The sequence below is a fragment of the Callorhinus ursinus genome, unplaced genomic scaffold (genome assembly GCF_003265705.2).
Source record: "Callorhinus ursinus isolate GAN/ISIS: 27379988/994484 unplaced genomic scaffold, GSC_fseal_2.0 scaffold3, whole genome shotgun sequence".
Classification (NCBI taxonomy): domain Eukaryota; kingdom Metazoa; phylum Chordata; class Mammalia; order Carnivora; family Otariidae; genus Callorhinus; species Callorhinus ursinus.
This window is the reverse complement of record NW_027397065.1, coordinates 66,852,719-66,876,915: the sequence shown is the minus strand read 5'-3', so window position 1 is coordinate 66,876,915 and position 24,197 is coordinate 66,852,719. Positions and strand designations below refer to the sequence as shown.

Sequence of the window (24,197 nt, the reverse complement as noted above, 5' to 3'; positions counted from 1 at the left end):
CCTTTGCTAAATTTATTCCTAAGTATTTTATTATTTTTGATGCTACTGTAAATGGAATCAATTTCTTCTTCATAAAATTCATTGCTAGTATATAGAAACATGACTGATTTTTGTATGTTAATTCTGTAGCCTTCACTTACTGAATTCATTGATTAGATCTAACAGTTTTTCAGTTGAGTCTTTAGGATTTTCTGTATATAAAATCATGTCTTAAGAAAGGATGCTATATTTCGTCAAATGCTTTTTCTGCATCTATTGAGAGGATCATATGGTTCTTTTCCTTTCTTTTATTAACATGGTGTATCACATTGATTGATATGCGGATGTTGGTTCCTCAAAAAGTTAAAAATGGAGCTACCCTATGACCCAGCAATTGCACTACTAGGTATCTACCCAAAGAATAAAAACATAGTGATTTGAAGGGGCGCATGTACCCCAGTGTTTATAGCAGCAATGTCCACAATAGCCAAACTATGGAAAAAGCCCAGCTGTCCATCAACAGATGAATGGACACAGAAGATGTATATATACACAATGGAATATTACTCAGCCATCAAAAAATGAAATCTTACCATTTGCAATGACATGGATGGAGTTAGAGGGTATTATGCTAAGTGAAATAAGTCAATCAGAGAAAGACAATTATCATATGATTTCACTCATACGTGGAATTTAAGAAACAAAATAGAGGATCATAAGAGAAGGGAGGGAAAAATAAAATGAGATGAAATCAGAGAGAGAGACAAACCATAAGAGACTCTTAACTATAGGAAACAAACTGAGGGTTGCTGGAGGGGAAGGAGGTGGGGGGATGAGGTAACTGAGTGATGGGCTTTAGGGAGGGTACTTGGTGTAATGAGCACTGGGTGTTATATGCAACTGAATAATAACTGAACTCTACCTCTGAAACTAATAATACACTATATGTTAATTAACTGAATTTAAATAAAATTTAAAAATTAAGAAAAAATCAGGTCATCTGCAAATAGAGAGACAATTTTACTTTTTCCTCTTTTTTTTTTTTTTTTTTTTTAGTAAGCTCTATGCCCAATGAGGGGCTTACACTTATGACCCTGAGATCAAGAGTCACACGCTCTACTGACTGAGCCAGCCAGGCACCCCTTCCTTTCTAATTCTGATCCCTTTTATTTTTCTCTTACTTGCCTAATTGCTATAGCTAGGATTTCCATTTAACTATCTTTAATAGGATAATGGGCACCCTTGTCTTCTTGATCTTAAAGGAAAAGCATTCAACCTTTCACCATTAAGTATGTTAGCTGTGGATTTGTCATATATGGCCTTTTATCATGTTAAGATATATTCCTTCCATGTGCAATTTGTTGAGTTTTTATCATGAATGGATATTGAATATTATCAAATGATTTTCCTGCATCTAAGATTTGAGATGATCATATGATTCTCTTCATTCTACTAATATGATTTATCACATTGATTAATTTGCATATGTTGAACCATCTTTGCATTCCAGGGAAGAATCCCACTTGATCATGATGTATGATCCTTTTAAAGTGCTGCTGAATTTGGTTTGCTAGTATTTTATTGAGAATTTTTACAACTATATTTTCCAGCAATATTGGCCTGTAATGTTCTTTTCTAAAAGTACATTTTTCTGGTTTTCACTTCAGAACAATGCTGGCCTCATAAAATGAGTTTGGGAGTGTTCTTCAAATGGTTGGTAAAATTTACCAGGGAAGTCATCTGGTCCTGGGCTTTTTTTCATTGGGAGATTTTTGATTTCTGATTCAGTCTCCTTATTAGTAATTGGTCTCTTCAGATTTTCTATTTCTTCCTGATTCAGTCTTGAGGAGTTGTATGTTTCTAGAATTTTTCCATTTCTTCTAGGTTGTCCAGTTTGTTGGCATATAGTTGTTCATAGTAGCCTCTTATGATCCTTTGAATTTCTGTGGTATCAGTTGTAATGTATCCTTTTTCATTTATAATTTTGTTGAGTCCTTTCTCTTTTTTTCCTGGTTAGTCTAGCTAAGCATTTGTTAGTTTCGTTTCTTTTTCAGAGAACCAACTCTTAGTTTGGTTAATCTTTCTATTGTTTTTTGTTCTCTGTTTCATTTATTTCTGCTTTTTTTTTTTTTTTGAGAGAGAGAGAGCAAGAGCAGGGCAGGGGGGATGTACAAAGGGAGAGGGAGAGAGAGAATCTTAAGCAGACTCCACACTCAGCACAGAGCCCAATGCAGGGCTTGATTTCATGACCCTGAGATCATGACCTGAGCCAAAATCAAGAGTCAGACGCTTAACCAACTGAACCACCCAGGCACCCCATAATTACTTTCTTTCTTCTGCTAACTTTGGACTCAGTTCTTCTTTTTCTAGTTTCTTAAGATGTAGAGTTAGATTGGTTATTTGTGATCTGCCTTGCTTCTTAACATAGGCATTTATTGCTATGATCTTCCCTCTTAAAACTGCTTTTGCTGCATCGCACAAATTCTGGCATGTTTCTATTTTCATTTGTCTCAGAAAAACTATTTTTATTTCCCCTTTAATTTATTCAATGGCTGTTCAGAGAAGTGTTATATAATTTCCATGCATTCATGAATTTTCCAGGTTTCATCATATTATTGATTCCTGGTTTCATGCCACTGCAGTCAGAGAAGATAGTTGGTATGATTTCAATCTTCTTGAACTTGCTAAGATTTTTTTTGAGCTTAAAATATGGTCAATTCTAGAAAACATTCCATGTGCAGTTGAGAAGAATGTATGTTCTGGCATTGTTGGATAGAATGTTCTCTATGTGTTTGTTAGGTCATTTCATCTATATTTCATCACTATTTCATCTACAGTGTTGTTCAAATCCACTACCGACCTTCTGTCTGGATGATCTAGCCATTGCTGACAATGGGGTATCAGGGTACCCAGCTATGATTGTATTACTGTTTATTTCTCCTTTTATCTCCATTAGTTTTTGTTTTATATATTTATGTGTTCCAATGTTAGGTACATAAATATTTAAAATTGTTATACAATGACTTTTTTGGTCTCTTTTCCCCATTTTAGCTTAGTCTATTTTTTAGGTTTTGGGGGTTTTTTGAGCTTGTTTGTTGGTTGGTTACCATTTACTTGAAATGTCTTTTGTAATCCCTGCACTCTCAGTCTGTGTGTTTTTAAGGCTTAAGCGAGTCCCTTGTGAGCAGCATATTGTTGGATCTTGTTTTTTTATCCATTCAGCTATTCAATGTCTTTTAATTGGACAATTTTATCCATTTTTGTTTAAGTAATTATTGGTAGGTGAGAACTTCCTATTATCATTTTGTTCATTGTTTCCTAGTTGTTTTATAGATCCACTGTTCCTTGTTTATCTTGCTATCTTTTTTTGTGTTTTGATGTCTTTTGGTATCAATATGATTTGACTTTTTATTATGTTCTTTTGTGTAATTAATACAGGATTTCCTCTTGTGGTTACCATGAGTCTTATATAAAATATCTTAAACTTATAACACCCTATTTTAAACTGATAACAACTTCAGTAGAATTTGTAAACTTTATACTTTTACTTCTCACAGTTGAGGTTATTGCTGTTACAATTTCCATAATTTTATATTGTCTGATTAATAACAGATTATTATAGTTATGGTTATTTTTACTGTATTCATTTTTTAACTTTTAAACTGGAGTTGTAAGTGAATTATACTCTACTATTACCATATTTCAGGATCTAACCATGACTATTTATCATTACCCATGAGATTTACACTACCTTTTTATGCTTTTATGATGTCAATTAGTGTTCTTTTACTTCCACTCAAAAAACTCCCTTTGCATTTCTTGTAAGGCAGGTCTGGTAGTAATTAACTCCCTCAACTTTTGTTTGTTCAGGAAAGTCTTTGTCCCTTCTTCATTTCTTTTTTTTTTAAGATTTTATTTATTTATTTGACAGAGATAGAGAGCACAAGTAGGCAGAGCAGCAGGCAAAGGGAGAGAGAGAAGCAGGCTCTCTGCTTGACCCCAGGACCCTGGGATCATGACCTGAGCAGAAGGCAGACATTTAACTAACTGAGCCACCCAGGCGCCCCTCTTCTTCATTTCTGAAGAACAGTTTCACTGGAAATAGAATTCTTGGCTGATAGTTATTCTTTCTTTCAGTATTTTGAAAATGTCATCCCATTCTCTCCTGGCCTAAAAAGTTTCTGTTGAGAAATCTGCTTATAGTCTTATGGGGGGGGGGTTCCCCTGTATATAATGTCTCTCTCCTCTTGCTGCTCTTAAAATTCTTTCTTTGTCTTTGACTTTTGACAATTTAATTATAATGTTGTCTTGGCATAGCCCTATTCATGTTCAACCTAGTTGGAGTCTTTTAGGCCTCATGGATCTAGATATTTATTTCTCTCCCCAGGTTCAGGAAGTTTTCAGCCACTATTGCTTTAAATATACTTTATGTCACATTCTCTTTCTCTTCTCTTTCTGGAATTCCCATAATGCAAATACCAGGTTTTTTTGGGGGGGGGGTTGTTTGTTTGTTTTTTGTTTTGTTTTTCACTGTGTCTTTCTTATAATTGCTGTTGGCTTTCTTCACTCTTTTTCATTCTTTTTTCTTTTTGCTCCTCTGCGTAATTTCCAATGTCCTATCCTCCAGGTCACTCATTCTTCTGCATGGTCAAGTCTACTTTTGAAACTCTCTATTGAATTCTTCAGTTTGGTTATTGTATTTTTCAACTCTAGGATTCTAGGGTTTTTTTGTTTTTGTTTTTGATGACTGCTATTTTCTTGTCAAAACTTCTCATTTTGTTCATGCATTGTTTTGTTAATTTAGTTTTGTTGTCTGCCTGTGCTTTCCTGTAGTTCACTGAACTTCCTAAGAGGTTCATTCTGAATTCCTTGTCTGACAGTTCATAGATCTCAATTTCTCTAGGGTCAGTTATTGCAGCTTTAGTAGATCCTTTGGTGTGTCATATTTATGTGATTTTTCTTGATTCCTTACATTGGTATCTACACATTTGAGTAATCAAACTCTACCAGATGTTACAGGTTTACTTTGGCAGAGACAGTTCCTAACCAGTCACCTCAGTTTGGGTTTCTGGGCATGTTTACTAGTAATGAACTTAGACAGTTGAAGCCCACTATTATGGTCTACTGTTAGGTGAAGCAACTATTCAAGCTCTGAAGACAGGGATGGGGGATACGCCATGGGCTGAGAACAGTTGAATAAAACTGCTGGCTTGGATCCCCACCTAAGTGAGACTGTAGGATGGGTTCCACCCTTACCTGGATTCTCTGGTCAGGATTACTAGATGATAGAGAATGACGACTATATTCAGTAGTAGATGGGGCTATGAATTAACTTCCCTGCCCTGGCAGGGCTATAGGATGAGATTTGGAGCCTGTTTAACTTGTTCTTTGGGGATCTGAATCAGGCCAAAATGTGCACTAAATTCCCTAGTCTGGTGAGACAACTGGTTTTGCTCTACAAATGGGGGAAGCCACTGTGCTGTGCTGTCTGTTCAAGTGCCACTGCATGTAGGGCTGCAGCTTCCCTCATCAGATAAATAGGTTGTATTCTGTGATGACCAGGGCTACAAATTTGATTCCCTGCCTGGGTGTAGTGGGAGAAGCAGTTCTACATCTGGTAAAATTCTGTTTGTTGTCTTATCTGAAACTGATCAGACACCAAGTTCCCTGACTGAATAGGACCACTGGCTTTGTTTTGCAAACTACTGGCTTTGCTTGCCCGCCTCTTGGCTCAAGTGCTGCTGGGCCACAAAGCTTCCAGGAGTTGTCTCCTGCCCTTCTAATGAGATGGGGACAGAAGATGCTCTTCACAGCAGGTGGCTCTGTCTCAGCTCCCTTGCCTGGGTGGGAGGTGGAGGAGCTGCTCCAGGCTACTCTCAATTTCCAAAATAGGTTCTGCAGTTGGGAGTGGCTGGGAGCTACCATCAGCCTTTGCTATGAATTAATCCCCCTGCTCTGTGTACCCAAGAACACTCCATGCCTGATAGTGGCTTTGTTCTAGGGATGACCAGCTCTGCCTGCCCACCTCTCAGCTGGAGTGCCACTGGGCCACACTGCTTCCAGGAATTGTTGTCAGTTCTTCTGGTCAGATGGGGGCAGAAGACACTCTCCATAGTGGTTGAGGCTGTGATTCAGCTCCTTTCCTGGGCATGGGCAGATCAGGTTCTACCCTAGGGTAGGTAAAACTCATCTGAGGATCAGGATCAGGCAGATTTGCACCCTGCTGAGTTCCTTGGTCACAGAACGCCCCTGACTTGATTCTGCAGTTGAGCAAAACCACTGCTTGGAATTACTACTTGGGCACTGCAGGAATGAACTTGGTCTGCCAAGATCCATGTGCTGGTTATAATCCTCCCTCCTCCATCACAGTCAGATTCCCAGTGATTGAGCCCTAAAGATTCCCCTGAACTCTTCATGGTGGGAAATCAGAGTACGGGCTCCTGTAAAGCAACACACAATGCTGAGAGATAGAACAGTTATCCCCCCTGGGTTCTCTTTTCCCGCTGAAGGAACCAGATGCTCAGCAGAGACCTCTCTGCATGGTGCTGCACTGGCCTAGAGGAGGAAGAATGCAGTCAACATGTAGCTATTTCTCTTACCTTTCTAAGGCAATCTGTTGCCATCTGTCATGGTCTCTGTGGTGCAGTGGGTGCTTCAGCCTTACCCCTATGTTCTAGGATTCTTAGTGGTGTCTTGTTCTTGAACAATTGCTAGTTGTTGTTCTTGTGAGGGGTACAAAGTCAAGAACAACCTCTGTCACCATCTTGGTGACATCACACTGACCAAAACCCAAATATATATTTTTTAATCTTTATTTTTTAAAATTCCAGTATAATTAACAGAGTGTTATATTAATTTCAGGTGTACAATACAGTGATACAACAATTCTATGCATTGCTCAGTGCTCATCACAGTAAGTGTACTCTTAATCCCCTTCATCAATTTCACCCATCCCTCACCATCACCCTTGGCAAGCACCAGTTTGTTCTCTATATTTAAGAGTATGAGTTTTTTGTTTGTCTCTTTTTTTTTGTTCCTTAAATTCTACATTTGAGTGAAATCATATGGCATTTATCGTTCTCTGACTGACTTATTTCACTTAGCATTATACCCTCTAGATGCATCCATGTTACTACAAATGGCAAGGTTTCACTCTTTTTTATGGATAAGTAATATTCCATTGCATATATGTATATATCACATCTTCTTTATCCATTTGTCTACGAATAGACACTTGGGTTGCTTCCATATCTATCTGGCTATTGTAAATAATGCTGCAATAAACACAGGGGTGCATATAACTTTTCCAATTCATGTTTCTGTTTTCTAGGGGTAAATAATAGTGGAATTACTAAATTGTATGGTAATTCTATTTTTCATTTTTTGAGGAACATCCATACTGTTTTCCACCATAGCTTTCCCAGTTTGCATTCCCACCAACAGTGCATGAGCATTCCTTTTTCTCCATATCCTCATAAACACTTGTTTTTTCTTGTTGATTCTAGTAATTCTGACAGATGTTAAGGTGATACCTCATTGTGGTTTTGATTTGCATTTCCCTGATGATGAGTGATGTTGAGTATCTTTTCATATGTCTGTTGCCTATCTGTATGTCTTCTTTGGAAAAATGTCTGCTCATGTCTTCTGTCCATTTTTTAATTGTATTTTTTTTTTGGTATTGAGTTGTATATGTTCTTTATATATTTTGGATATTAACCCCTTAATAGATGTATCATTTGCAAATATCTTTTCCCATTCAGTGGACTGTCTTTTTGTTTCATTGATGGTTTCCTTCAGTATACAAAAGTTTTTTATTTTGATGTAGTCCCAATAGCAAAACCCAAACTTTTAAAAACAAGCAATTAAAGCATTACAACTTTGAATATTCAGCCCCTCTAAAAAATTTTAAATAACTTGATATATTAAAAAAGAACAGATTACTATAGTAACAGATGATAATAACAAGTAAAAATTTGGCAAAATCTAACTAGAAATCAAACTGCCCATGTTATTTCTTAGTTTACACCAATGATTCTTCATGTTTTATGGGATGAGGATTTAAAAGGAATCTAATAAACACTATGAACCAACCTCTACCCTCAGGAAAACACACACACAAACTTTTACAAGAATTTTACAGAAAATAGTAACACTGAGTTGTGAGCAATATTAAAACAAACCAATTAAGATCTAGAAGTCTACCATTAATTTGATGAAGTTTGCAACTTAAAATGGGAACAATTTATAAAATGGCACTTAGAATCCCAAGATAGACCACAATATCAATAAGTTATGTGGGTAAAATACTGTATACATTTTTTTTTAATAATAGAGAACAATCCCTTCTAACTGGAATCAATTGATAATTACCTATTGGGCATCTACTATATATGCAAATGGAGTAGGCATATCAGGTACACAAAAAGTATAAGATTTGGTCAGAACTCTTTAGATAGGGATTGCTGACTATCCCCCAATATCTTTTCTTCTCTTCCACCTTAGTGAAGAACCCTCAAATGGGATGACATTTTCAAAATACTGAAAGAAAGAGTAACTGTCAGCCAAGAATTCTATTTCCAGTGAAACTGTTCTTCAGAAATGAAGAAGAAGGGGGTCTGAGTTGCTCAGTTAAGCGTCTGCCTTCAACTCAGGTCATGATCCCAGGGTCTTGGGATCGAGCCCTGCATCAGGCTTCTTGCTCTGCAGGGAGTCTGCTTCTCTCTCTCTCTCTCTCTCTCTCTCTCCCCCCGCCCCTCCCCCGCAGCTCATGTTCTCTCTCTCTCAAATAAAATCTTTTAAAAATATAAAGGTATTAAAAATAATAATAAAACAACTAGCAGCCACTGAGTGCTTACCACTTGCCAGGCAGAATGCAAAGCACTTTATATACATTTCTCATTTAAGCCTCACAGCAATCCTATGACATGTAGGCTATTATTAGCACCCAACCCTTACTCTTTTAATATTTGAAGAAACTGAGTTAAGAGGTAACAAGAGATTGCCCAAAGTCACATGCTAGTAAAAGTCAAAGCTGGGACTTTAATCCAGGTCTGCTTGAATCCAAATCCCAGGCCTTTAATCATCTTGTTATTCTATTCCCTCGTCATTGTAAATTTCTCTCTATATAAGGAAATATAAGGGACATTTGGGTCTGTAATTCCTGGAATTAGTAATTCCCTTTTGTTGCCTGGAGTGTTTGAGTAACCATCTAATAAAGAAATGTAGAGAATCCCTCAGGGAAAGGGTTACAACAAGGCAAGTACACCATACAAGAAAAGAAGTACCGGACCTCTACCAAGTGCTCCCCTAAGAGGGAAAAAAGAGAAAAGGGAATCATACATCTCTTATACATCCGGAAGTGATAAAAAACCAAAAGGACCAGATAGAGAAAAATTGAGAAGTATATATGCCAGGGTCACATCCTACTCTTGGAATCAATTTTTGCCCTAATAGCCACCCATCTATCTTTCCAATTATAGGTTCCCAGATTGTTCTGTGCTCTCCTCCATGAAAAATTTCTCTCAGGCAACAAACTCCTTTCTAGATATACCTATTAGGATGGAATAGTATAGCTGTCTGGACTCCCTCAGACATTTATGTTTTAAGCCTCCACCACCCCTAGTGGCAATCAAAACAATATGGGAGGGGAAGCATGTGCACTGGAAAGCCAAGAAACTATTTATTTCCTGGCCCCTGAAAGGTGCATAGTGTGAATGACAGATTCCTCATGTTATGGTGTTAGGAACTGAGTACACATGAAAAAAAGCACCCATCTGGGAGCTGGAGGACCCGCACTTGTATTTCCCACTTTGGTTACCAGAGTATCTTTAGCAAGTCACTTCACCTCTCTGGGCTTCAGAATCTTTATTTGTAATGAGGGGGGGACTATAATAAATATTATATATTTAATACACATATATTTATATTGTAAATATGATATAATACAGAATTTTATAACATTTCTAGTTGCAGAACCCTTTCATCAAATGATATCTTTCAGGGAAACTAACAATGTATAATAGACAAAATGTGAAACTACTCTGAGTGAAGGTCAAGGGGACCCTTTCCCATGCCCCACTGTGATAGATCATATTAAGGTGGTTCTCATTTTAAACATTCCATGATTATAAGTAAACTCCTTATAGCCTGAGGAGAAGGCAGCGTCCCTTTGAGCAGCTGCACCAGAGAATCCTCTGGCCCCCAGATGGCTGCCCTCCTTTATCAGTGAGCCTCTTCCTAAAGCAAATAAGCAAAGAAAAAAATCCCACAGAAACAGAGTCCGACGTGAGGACTCAGGGAGCCAACAGAATGTTCAACTCCATCCAGGCAAACTAAAACACATTCCAAGGAAGAGATAAGGTTTATGAAAAGGAAACTAACACAATCACTTAAAAGAATTTCAACATTAAACCACTCAGGCCAGGCTGCCAGGCCACAGGGAGGCTACAAAACTTCCAAGGTCAGCCCGGAAAAAAAAAAAAACTTCACAAGGACCCATGCCTTGGTTTTCCTCTTTTGTTTCTCATTGCCCTGGGGTCAACTTCTTTCAGGTCCCTATGTGTGGGAAGTGGCAGTACATTGTACACAGCATACATTTCTTCTGGCACTGAGTCCTACAGGAACTCAGCATTTTGGGAAAAGGGATTATAGGAAGAGTGACTACAGATTAATAAATCTGAACTTTTACATATATCAGAACAAAGTGGTCAACTCAATGGGGTCACCTGATGAAAAACACAATACCCTATTTTTGAATTTTCAACAGATTTCAGATAAATATGAATTTCAGATAAACAACAAATATTTTTTTAGGATAAGTATACCCCAAATATTGCATTCTTAAAATAAAAGTATTGTTATTTACCTAAAATTCAAATTTAACTCAACATCCCATATTTTTATTTGCTAAATCTGACAATCCTAACCCTCAAGATGAAAACATACTCCAGCTATATTTCCAATATCCAAATCATTTTTTTAATCCTATTTGGAAATGGCCTTTACAAGATGAGGAACATTCCTTCCCCAAGCCTCTATGAAATTAAAGCTCCAGCCTTGGAGACTGGATTAAATTTCTGAAAACTACCAAATGTTATTCCTCAATTGTGTGAGTGAATGAGAATGATCAAGCAAGGTGACTCCGTTTAGGGCCAAAACATGAGGTGTGATTCAATGTTAATGAAACGAGTTGTCTTGTGAAGCCCACTATCTTTACTAACTCTCCACTGCCTACAGAATAAATTCTCAGTTTTGCAATACTGCATTCAAGGTATCCAGGTAAATCTACCTCTCCAGCCTCTGTCTTCACCTACTAGGGCCACACAGGCTACCTGTTGATGGATCCTTTCATACTACTTCTTAGTATGAGAATACTACATACTTATTGCCTTTATCCAGAAAGCCGTTTCTGGCCCTACCTACCTGATTGACACTTGTATTTCAAGACTCAGCCTAAATGTTACTTTTCCAAAAGCCACTTTAAATCCTTTCTGAACTATGTGGAAGGAAGGATGAATGGATGGATGGATAGATGAACCAATAAAACTTCTTTATAAAATTTTCTTACCTCTATTCTCAACTCCCAAGCATAGGTTAAAAACATAGGCTTTGGAGTTAGGCAGACCTGAAATCAAATCCCAGTTGTGTTACTGAGTAGAGATATGATTTTGGGGAGAGAAGTTTACCATCAGTAAATTGCAATCCCCTTATCTGTAAAACTGGGATAATACAGCTCATCCCACAAAGGGCTATGGGGATGATTAAATAAAATAGAGTAAGATAAAGCACTTGGCATAGTGCCTAACTCAGAATAAACATTTTCTAAATTGTAGTTATTTTCTTATTAGTAGTACTCCTTTCTTTGTGTTCTCTCAGTACCCTCCTATCATAGAACTCAAACCACTTTACTGCATTTAACAATTTATATAGCTCCTAGACAAGGACCACTTCTTTTTTTTTTTTTTCTTTTAAGCATCAGCTCCTACCACACAATTCCTAGGGGTATAGAAGAACAAGAGAACAAAAAGGGAAAAATCTAATATTTATTGAATGTAACTATATAAATATGTACAAGGCACTGTGCAGGACATTTTCAATATACTACTTAACCTCCATATGAGACTTACAAAGTAGATAAAATTATACCTATTTAAGAGAGAAGAAACTAAATCCTAAAAGCTCAGTGATTTACTCAGGATTCAAAGGTAGGTAATGACATGAGCAGGATTTGCCTCCAGGCCTATCTGACAGAATGCCTGCCTGAGCACACCACCCACCAACACCGCAGAGATTAGTCTCTTGACTTTCCCATTTCCAGCTCTTTCCAAGGTCAGAATGAGTAAAGTTTACGGAAATCAGTGGAAAGTTTTGCTTAGTGGAGGTGAACTAGGGATTATGATAAGGAGCAAGGGGAAGCACAAAAGAAAAGACTTGTCAGGCAATTACAGTAAGACAAGGGGAAGGCTATCTTGTGCCAATTACCTCAATTTCTTTTTTCTTCCTTCAAAACTGTTTCACATATGATTTAATAAGTCTTTTTTTAACTCATTATTTTCAGTTAATACCTAAGAACATCAAATATAAATCAATCATTCTACTTTAAAACAAATCAAACATTCTAGATAACAAAGTCTCTTTGCCCACCTCTCCAATCCTGGTCCCATCCGTACTTCTTCCAAGCTAAAGATACTGGATAAGGTATGTTCTCTTTCAGACATTTACAAATGCATTTACATACAGAAATGTGGAGCCACATAAAATATATATTGTTTCATGTTTAATTAATGAATAAGTTATTTTTACTGTATACACAAACAAAAAAATAAAACCCGGATTTACCCAACTCCTATTCTATGTAGGCATTCTCTAACTCCAAAATGGGTCTTTCCATTATTTCAGAGATTTCTGATAAAGAGATGAAGCTAATTTACTATTTAGTATTGGTATGGTCTACTCAAAACTGGATTTTAAGAGATACATTGTAAAAGAAAGCCAAAATAAAGACTACTACCAGAATTAAGAACTGACCACATTTTTTTAATTTTTTTTTGTTTTGTTCTTTTGTTTTTGTTTTTGTTTTTTACAGAGAGATGGGGGGGTACAGGGGGACTGGTAGAGAAAGGGAGGAGAGAGAATATTAAGCGGACTCCCCACCCAGTGCAGAGCTCGATCCCACGACCCTGAGATCATGACCAGAGCCAAAAGGAAGACTTGTTCACTTAACTGACTGAGCCAAAATCAGGAGTCATTCACTTAACTGACCGAGCGACCCAGGCACCCCTGACCACATTTTTTAAAAAGTGAAATTCAAGCCAAACTTTTGCAGAATACTTAGTGTCTTCATGGATGGAGCCCCATGGAACATAGTTTGAAAACACTTGACTTGATATTCTCTAGGCCTTTCCTAGGACTATATTTCTATGATTCATAAAGCGTGTGCATATCAAATCTACACTCTAAAGAGGAACGACTTGGTTCTTTGGAGGAATCAGAAATCATAGACCCATGAGCCTCAGCCAGGTTGGAGCCAGTTCTGACCTTAAAGAGTCCCTCCCTGCAATGCAAACAGTCCCATGTTGTTTCCCCTTCCTGTACCAAAAAAAAAGTACACATAAACATATCTTTAAGTGTCAATTTCCTTGTTGAGACCATATTATAATGGAAGGGTTTTGCTGAGAGCTATAAATAGTAATTTCCTTCAGTAGTGATATACTCTATTTCTGGTAAGAGCAAGGAAATTCACCAGCTTCTTCCTGGCCACACTATTCTACTTATATAAGAAAGTGACCTACAGAAGCAGGATGGCCATACGTAAGGTAAGAGGGTGGGTGAGGGGCCTGGGAAATGGAGGAAGCAGGGGTGATTTTACTTTATTCTCCTGAAACTCCATTACCCCACTTCTGTAATATGAGGAAAAAAGTAGAAAGGTGTCTCCATGGTCTCCCTTTCACAAAACAACCACCTAAAGCTCTCCTCTTCAGGGCAGGAAGGATTTGAGATAAAAGACATATAACCGAATAGAGTGAGTGGACCCTTTTTGGCTGATGGTAAAAACAACAAAAAAGAAATGTCAAGGCAATCAGAGAAATCTGAATGTGGACTTGGTATTAAATAACAAACATTCAGGAATTATTGTTAATTTTATTAGGTGTGACAGGGCATTGTAGTCAAAATCTGTCCTTTTTTTTTTTTTAGATGCATCCTGGAGTATTTAAGGGTGAAGTGCCATGCTGCCTACTTGTGAGGGTATGTTTGAAATTTTTCATGATAGTTTCAAAGAAGAGAGGTAAAAAAGAGTATGGCATAATACTGATGGTTGTTGAAACTAGGCATAATACTGATGGTTGTTGAAACTAGGTGATGAGTTCATGGAGGTTCACTGAACCCCTTAATTTTGTCTATGTTTGGAAATTTCCATAATAAAAAGTTTATACTGAAACTTCTGAAATGTGACCCATTCCTTTACGTAACCACACACCCATGCTCTTCATTTTTCCCACCCATCTACTATCTTGATTTATCACTCTAATGATTGGCATCAGAGTTTAGTGGTTTAGTGGTTAAGTTGCAGGCTCTAGAACTACACTGTCTGGGTCATTGCCGGGATCCTAGCATTGCCCACTTGACCTTATGAGAGTTCATTTACCTCTACATCTCCTCATCTGTAAAATGGGAGATGATAATATTTTACCAAAATTTGCCTTTTGGACTTTTATGAAGATAAATATGTTAATAAATATATTTAGAATATTGGCTGGTATATAATAAGCATTCAATAAATCTTAGTCATTATCATTATTAAGTAACTTCTGAAAGTAAGAAGGTACACTACAACATCATCTAGTCTAATTCTTTGTTTAACAAAAGAAAAACTCAGGGTCAAAATGTTTTTAAAAAAGAAAAAAAAAATACCTGCCTAAGGACACAAAGCTGGATAAAGGCAGAGCAGATTAGAATTCAGCTTTCCTAGAATCCTGGTCAATGTCCTTATACTTTATTCACTTTAATACATATTCAATATTGAATTGAATCAGTATTTGCCATGCTCTCTGCTTAGTACTAAGTAAAAGATAAGATCTTTTCTTTTAAGTAATATACCATCTAGTTGGAAAATAGTAATAATACTAGGTTTTCTACAATGACTTTCACTTTTCAAAGTGCTCCTAACAAGCTCAAGGGCAAGAAAACTAATCTCTAGTGACAGAAATCAGAATAGTGGTAGCCTCTGGATGGGATAAAAAAGGGACATGAGCGAACTTCCTAGGGTGAAAGAAATATACTATATCCTGATTGGAGTGTTGGTTACACAGATACATACATTTTTAAAACTCATCAAATTGTACACTTAAGACATACACATTTCACTGTACATAAATAAATTTTACTCTAGGTTTTGAAAAATCCCTCTACATACATGTATTTTCCTGGCTTCTCAACACTGTTAACTACAGCAAAGAGATATTTCTTGAAAGCTGAGAAGCGAAGTTTTAAAAGGGCATGTTCAAGGATATATAGCAAAGCTAAATCTAGAAGTAGGTCTCAATTCCTGGCCCAATATGACTTCAAATTCAAGAATGAACTCAGACAACACAAGGTATTAGTATTAGTGGGAAAAGAGAGGAGAGGATAGAAGAATTGCTAGCCTTGTTCGGAGAAAATATGGAGAAGACAAGGATCAACACAGGACAGATGCATTAGGGAAGGCTCTGTGGGTAAAGTGGGACTTATCTGAGTCTGTCACGAAGGCTCTGGTGGCATCTGCCCCTCTCTGTCACAATGTCTCAGGCTCTTTGAGAGCAGAAATCATATTGCATGCAGTGGACTCCAGGCATAAATACTATCACCTCAGCTTGTCCTCTGGGCCCTCTAATTCTGCCTTTTCATTCCCTCTTGTAACTCCTTTCCAGTGAACTCCCAGGACACGTTCAATCCCCTCCGGATAAACTCAGCCAAGTGTCTTTACTCTTCCTAATGGCAAAAGCCTTGAGAACAGTAGTAGAACAAAACTCCAGACATTCTGTGGGATACAGTGCGTGTTTAGTGGTGAAAATAAAAGTCCATTGTCCCTTATTCTTCCCTCCAGATTTTATCAACATGGAAAATAATGCCCTTCACGCAATGGCAAAGTAAAGTACAATGTGGTCTTTAATCTGTCCTTCAGTGTTTATATGTGAGCCATTTGGCACCAAGTAAGCAAACGGGTTCACTTTAGTGGAGGAAGGTTGTCACTTTCACACAATGCATCTGAGCTAAGTGGTGTGATGTAACTACTGTCTTAAAGTAGAACCACCCACTAAGGAGTTCTGCTCCTGCTGTTACTGGCTTCAATAACCTGTGGTTTAACTGCACACAGCTGAATGACTCAGTAGTTCACTGCTGTATACAATCCTCATGATCTACAATGTACTGGCCTTTAGAACTGGAAGTTTCCTTAAAGATCCAAGGATGGGGGTGGGAGGTGGGGTGGGGAAGGGGCAAGGGTGAGGAATGGTCCAGTTACACAGAGCTGCCAGATCTTGTGACCTGAAACTTCCTTGTGGATTTTAACTTGCAATTGATATTTGATTATTCTACAGTCTTCTTAGTCTCTAACTGCCCCATCCCTGATGGCTTTGCTTTCCTAATGACAACAAGAGTTCAGGGTGGTATGGCTGCTACCTTCCACTATCCTGCCAGGTTCTGAAAAGATCAGAAGAATAGATGAAGTCTTGAGAGCTGATGTAATCCAGGGCCTGGGAATTCTGCTTTTAGAACAGGTGTATGATCTTTTGGAAGAAGAAGATGAATTGGAGAGAGAGGTACATTTGCAGGAGCACATGGGTGAAAAATATACAACTTAGAGTGTGAAAGCTCAACAGCTGAAATTTTTTGAAGAAAATGTGAATTTTTGAGAATTTAATCTGCCAGAACTAAAGACCTATTTTCAAAGGTTTTTGGTTTAAACAGAAACAAACCCCTAATAATGGCTGGAGGCCATTCACCATCCTTACATCTCCTTTTTTGTTGTTTTTGTTTTTTTTATAACCGGAAAAAAATGGGATGGAACAAAGTGATATGAAGCAATGTCACAAAAGAAAAAATCTTTGGCTATCTTACTCTCTGGATGAGGAAAATCTGTTAAAAGATGTCTGTTTGGTTACTGTTTACTGAGCCTTAAACCACCAACTTCATATTTAGAACTTTATTTTTTTAAGGTACTAATTAGCTTGATTATAGGGCCATAAAATTAGATTGGAAGTTTTATATAGTATTATAGTAATAAATGCAATAAGAGAAACAAATAATATGTCATAGTGATACAGTTGTCATTGTTAATAACTTTGGTAGTTGATAAATTATTTTTTAAAAAGGCCAATTCATGATTCTGGGAGTAGATTTGAATATGAATATGAAGTTGTATCTACTACTTGAGCAACTGAATTCCTTTTTTACATATTGATGGACGCTTAGCCTTTTATTTTCATTTAATATGAACCTCATTTCTGGCATATAAGAATTGAAACTAAGAAACATTTTGGCTTTGTCAATCAATGTTTTTGTATACTGGATTTTTTTTAGAGTAATATTTTCATCAGCAAAAACATTTCTTAAACACTAATTCCCTTTCCAATTAATCAATTTGTAAGTGAAGTCCAGATCCTTTTAGTTATGTTGGACATATTTGTCTCCTGAAGTTTTATCTTCTTGTACATCAAATTATTGGTTGTCTTTAAATGTATGACTAAATATCACATACTTATTAGTTGTTTAATAGAGGTAATTCCCATGTGGGAAATAAATTGTTTTTATAAAAGTCAAAAAAGAAAAAAGAGTTCTCAGGGAGAGACTTTATCAGGGTGCAGGCTCTAGCAGGTAATAACTTCATACCTTTCTCATACGACTTACCATTTCATGAGCACCCACCATGTGCCAGATACTGGATTTTTACAACGACTCTATGAGATGAGCACTATAATCCTCACTCTACAAACAAGAAAACCACCTACCAAAGTAGGTAGTGGCAGAGCAATAATTTGATCTTATGTCTAACTAATACCCCTATGTACTTTTCATTTATCCACACTTAAATCATTGAATTTCCATGATAAGAAAAATTTTGTACTTTCAATTACCTATGTAACTTTAACTCTAGTGATTCCTTTCTGTTATATTAAATTAAAACTTTTCAAGCTACCCTTCAGTGCTGTCTTAGAAATTCCTCTAGACAAGCAAGAGATGGAATTATCCCCAGGACCAATGGCTGGATATTTTTTTATTTGTTCTGCCAGATCTCTTTTCCACTCAGCTTTGTGCCCTGGGAAGTAGCCTTTATGCACTACATCATTAGTTCCCTACTCTCTGGCTTTCAGCTGGGTTTACCCACTGGGAGCACTAGATGGAGGTTAAGAGAGAGAAGAGAGTGTTAATGATAATAATATTTTCCTTCTTCTTTTAATTCTGATATCATTGGACATGATAGAGGTCCTATTTCACCTGAATAAATAGCTCCTAAATTAAATTTTCCTTAATTGCTCCATTTGAGGATCCCATGTATTTCCTGCAGGTTTTCAAAATGATACAACATGAGCTCTAGAATCTTTTTGATGCTTTGGATCACTGAACAAATACAAGGTGCCTTTTCATGCATACATTTGTGCATTCATTCAACAAATACTTATTGAGCACCTATTGTGTGCCAGGCACTGGATTTACAATGGTAACAAATGTGGCCACTGCTCTCCTACATAAAATAGAGTAGATAGATTAAACAGATAATCATACACAAACTAGTAGAACACTATAATTGTGTCACGTGCCATGGCCCAATGAGGGCTAATGAGAGGAATCAATCTGGTATGGAGATCAATCAAGGCTTGCATAAAAAAGCAAAATTTGAGCAAAAGACAAGTAGGTATTTATTGGGCATAGAAGAAAAGAAAAATCATTCCAGGCAGAAGCTGATGGCTGACAAAAGCTGGTGTGGCAGGAATAGAGAAAGCAGGAGATGCTTGAGGAAAGATAAAGATGAACAGGCTTTGTAGGCCATATTGAAAAATTGCCTTTATCCTCTAGTTTATAGTGTGGAGATTGGGTTGGAAGGCCAAAGTGGATTGAGCACAGACCAGGTAGACAAGGTGAGAGGTAATCTAAATGGTGGTGGGGAAAATGGAAAAAATAGATTGATCTTATATATAGATATAGAGAGAGAGATTGAAAAATAGATTTGCTCCTCCCTGGAAGATTTCAGTGTCTGGTTCCTTATATACATTAATACAACTGTCTTAGGGCAATGACTTCTCAACAAATGGAAAAATTCTTCCCTCTCATTGTGAGATACGGGTCAAGAAAGATTATTTTAGGTCTAAGAAAAAGGATGAAACTCAGTAATGCAGTTATAGACACAGGGTCAGGACATAAAAATGGTCCCCATAGTGACTTCCTATCTTGACCTCTAACAATTCTTACGCCTTAGAAATTCAACAAGGCAGAGGATCTTAGGGGAAAAGAGGAAAAAATGAAAAAAGATGAAACCAGAGAGGGAGACAAACCATAAGAGACTCTTAATCTCAGGAAACAAACTGAGGGTTGCTGGAGTGCAGGGGGGTGGGAGGGATGGAGCGGCTGGGTGATGGACATTGGGGAAGGTATGTGTTGTGGGGAGCGCTGTGTATTGTGTAAGACTGATGAATCACAGACCTGTACCCCTGAAACAAAGAACACATTTATATGTTAATAAAAAAAAAAAGAAAGAAATCCAGTAAGAAGTTGAGACTGAATTCTAGAGAGAGCAGAGAAACCCAGACAGATGAGAGTTACCATCTTGGCTCTCCCACTTACTGTGCTGACTATGCAATTAGTTAATTTCTCTGATCTTCACATTCTTCTTCTGTAAAATGAGAATGATAAATATTTCATAGGATCGTTATAAGGATTAAATTAGGTAATGTATGTGTATACATATGCTGTTCACTAGTTAAAATAACAGAAAACTGATTTTAAAAGGACTTAAAGCAAATTTATCTGAGAAGTCTTAGGTATGACAGATTTCAAGGTTCACTGACTCAGCAGCATAATCAATCTCTTTCTAACTTTCTCCTCTGTCACCCTGGATGTGTTGTTGACTCTCACACTGGCTCCCCTCATGATCATAAATTAGAAGTATCACATTTAAAGAGAGAAACATCTAAAGTGGAAAAGAATATCTTTTTCACTATTCCCTACTTGAATGTGAAAAACCTTTACCAAACAGCAACAGACTTATATCTCATTTACTAGAACTCAAAGTAAAATACACAAAGGCAGGAATATTTGTCTGTTTTGCTAACTGATGTATCTCCAACAATCAAAATAGTGGTTAGGCCTCGAAAACCTTTTATTGTTTGAATGGACCACATACCTAATTCTAATCTAATCACTAGTAAGCAAAGTGGGATTACCATGTACTGGCACTTTTCCTGTAAAAACCAAAATAATAATTATTTTAGGCTTTGTGGGCCGCATAGAACCTCTATAGCATATTCTTCTTTTTTCAACCCTATAAAAAATATAAAAAATATTTTTAGCTCATGGGTCTTCCAAAAACAAGCCAAGGAATGGATGGCCCATGGGCCATAGTTTACTGCCCCCTGGCTGAGATTAATCATGTGGGGTGAAATGGAGGGACAGTAAAGCACCATGACCAGTAGAATATGTACAGCACTCAGCAGAATCCCCCACATGTAAAAAGCATTCAATAAATATTAGCTGCCATTGTTTTTGGTGATGTATCATTTTCCTTGTTCTTGTTTTTCTAGTACAGCTGGACTCCAGAGACCTCTCTGTTCTGTGATAAAGCTATCATAGGTTGTAGACTGCCTCTGACTCTGGACTGAACCATGTGAACCAGTGCACAGAAAGATATACCATACAAAAAGAAGTAAAGATAGAGAAAACAATAAGCTCAGGGTCAAAAACCAAGATTCACAAAATTAGCAGAGGATGTGAGAAGTGTATTATGGTGGAGGAAATTAATTCTATTCCCAAATACTAGAAAACTCAAAGTTAAAAAGGTAAAATAAGTTCCTTTACTGTCTCAGAATCTTGAATAGGCTAATTGGCAACCAGTCTCACCAAGGTAAAAACCTCTGTACTATTTTCAGTACAACAGAATTCTTTTTCCAGAGACCATTGCTATGACACTTTTTTTTTAAGATTTAAAGATTATTTATTTCTCAGAGAGAGAGAGAGAGAGAGCACAAGTGGGGGAGTGGCAAGCAGAGGGAGAAGCAGGATTCAGGCTGAGCAAGGGAGCCTGATTCGATGCAGGACTTGATCCCAGGACTCTGGGATCATGACCTGAGCTGAAGGCAGACACTAACCTACTGAGCCGCCCAGGTGTCCCTAGAGACCACTGCTATGACATTTTAAAAAAAATTGCCTTTGACGTTTATAGCTGGTAGATTATCTTCCTTGTTTTATACTACCTGATCTTCAGCAGCAGTCCACTGAAGCTGGGAAGAATGTTATTATTATCCCCACTCATTGGTGATATTAAAAATATTTAACAACCAATATAGCTTGGGACCAATCATAGCCCTGGAATGAGGTGGGTCCTTAATGCCCCCTCCTGAACCCCACACTGATGCTTTTGTTACTAAATTATGAGGAGGTGGGTGGGAATCTTAAAGGAGGGGGTCAGCGGAGCAAGATGGCAGAGGAGTAGGAGACCTGGATTTCGTCTGGTCTCAGGAATTCAGCTGAATAGGGATCAAACCATTCTGAACACCTACGAACTCAACAGGAGACCGAAGAAGAGAGTAGCAACAACTCTCTGAACAGAAAAGTGACCACTTTCTGGAAGGTAGGACGTAGGGGAATTCTACCAAACATTTAAAGAAGAATTAATACCTATTCTCCTGAAACTGTTCCAAAAAATAGAAATGGAAGGAAAACTTCCAAACTCATTTTATGAGGCCACCATTACCTTGATCCCAAAACCACACAAAGACCCCATCAAAAAGGAGAATTACAGACCAATATCCTTGATGAACATGGATGCAAAAATTCTCACCAAAATACTAGCCAATAGGATCCAACAGTACATTAAAAGGATTATTCACCATGACCAAGTGGGATTTATCCCTGGGCTGCAAGGTTGGTTCAACAACCACAAATCAATCAACGTGATACAATATATTAACAAAAGAAAGAACAAGAATCATATGATCCTCTCAACAGATGCAGAAAAAGCATTTGACAAAGTACAGCATCCTTTTTTGATCAAAACTCTTCAGAGTATAGGGATAGAGGATACATACCTCAATATCATAAAAACCATCTATGAAAAACCTACAGCGAATACCATTCTCAATGGGGAAAAGCTGAGAGCATTTCCCCTAAGGTCAGGAACGCGGCAGGGATGTCCACTATCACCACTGCTATTCAACATAGTATTAAAAGTCCTAGCCACAGCAATCAGACAACAAAAAGAAATCAAAGGCATCCAAATCGGCAAGGAGGAAGTCAAACTCTCACTCTTTGCAGATGATATGATACTGGATGTGGAAAACCCAAAAGACTCCACCCCAAAACTGCTAGAACTCATACAGGAATTCAGTAAAGTAGCAGGATATAAAATCAATGCACAGAAATCAGTGGCATTCCTATACACCAACAAGACAGAAGAGAGACAAATCAAGGAGTTGATCCCATTTACAATTGCACCCAAAACCATAAGATACCTAGGAATAAATTTAACCAAAGAGGCAAAGGATCTGTACTCAGAAAACTATAAAATACTCATGAAAGAAATTGAAGAAGACACAAAGAAATGGAAAAACGTTCCATGCTTATGGATTGGAAGAACAAACATTGTGAAGATGTCAATGCTACCTAGAGCAATCTACACATTCAGTGCAATCCCCATCAAAATACCATCCACTTTTTTCAAAGAAATGGAACAAATAATCCTAAAATTTGTATGGAACCAGAAGAGACCCCAAATAGCCAGAGGAATCTTGAAAAAGAAAAGCAAAGCGGGCAGCATCACAATTCCGGACTTCCAGCTCTATTACAAAGCTGTCATCATCAAGACAGTATGGTACTGGCACAAAAACAGACACATCGATCAATGGAACAGAATAGAGAGCCCAGAAATGAACCCTCAACTCTATGGTCAACTCATCTTTGACAAAGCAGGAAAGAATGTCCAATGGAAAAAAGACAGTCTCTTCAACAAATGGTGTTGGGAAAATTGGACAGCCACATGCAGAAGAATGAAACTGGACCATTTCCTTATACCACATACAAAAATAGACTCCAAATGGTTGAAAGACCTAAATGTGAAACAGGAGTCCATCAAAATCCTAAAGGAGAACACAGGCAGCAACCTCTTCCACCTCAGCCACAGCAACTTCTTCCTAGAAACATCGCCAAAGGCAAGGGAAGCAAGGGCAAAAATGAACTATTGGGATTTCATCAAGATAAAAAGCTTTTGCCCAGCAAAAGAAACAGTCCACAAAACCAAAAGACAACCGACAGAATGGGAGAAAATATTTGCAAATGACATATCAGATAAAGGGCTAGTATCCAAAATCTATAAAGAACTTATCAAACTCAACACCCAAAGAACAAATAATCCAATCAAGAAATGGGCAGAAGACATGAACAGACATTTTTCCAAAGAAGACATCCAAATGGCCAACAGACACATGAAAAAGTGCTCAACATCGCTCGGCATCAGGGAAATCCAAATCAAAACCTCAATGAGATACCACCTCACACCAGTCAGAATGGCTAAAATTAACAAGTCAGGGAACGACAGATGTTGGCGGGGATGCGGAGAAAGGGGAACCCTCCTACACTGTTGGTGGGAATGCAAGCTGGTGCAGCCACTCTGGAAAACAGTATGGAGGTTCCTCAAACAGTTGAAAATAGAGCTACCCTACAATCCAGCAATTGCACTACTGGGTATTTACCCCAAAGATACAAATGTAGGGATCCGAAGGGGTACGTGCACCCCAATGTTTATAGCAGCAATGTCCACAATAGCCAAACTGTGGAAAGAGCCAAGATGTCCATCGACAGATGAATGGATAAAGTAGATGTGGTATATATACACAATGGAATATTATGCAGCCATCAAAAGGAATGAGCTCTTGCCATTTGCAACAACGTGGATGGAACTGGAGGGTGTTATGCTGAGTGAAATAAGTGAATCAGAGAAAGACATGTATCATATGACCTCACTGATATGAGGAATT

At 37.6% G+C, this 24,197-nt stretch overlaps 1 long non-coding RNA gene across 1 annotated transcript; it reads left to right on the top strand.

The window, feature by feature from the left end:
- The first annotated feature begins 2,820 nt into the window (after window positions 1-2,820).
- LOC141371477 (uncharacterized) lies at window positions 2,821-6,897 on the top strand. The gene is made up of 3 exons (XR_012376451.1): window positions 2,821-2,884; window positions 5,635-5,795; window positions 6,841-6,897. It is a non-coding gene; the product is annotated as an uncharacterized lncRNA (long non-coding RNA).
- Window positions 6,898-24,197: the final 17,300 nt, after the last annotated feature.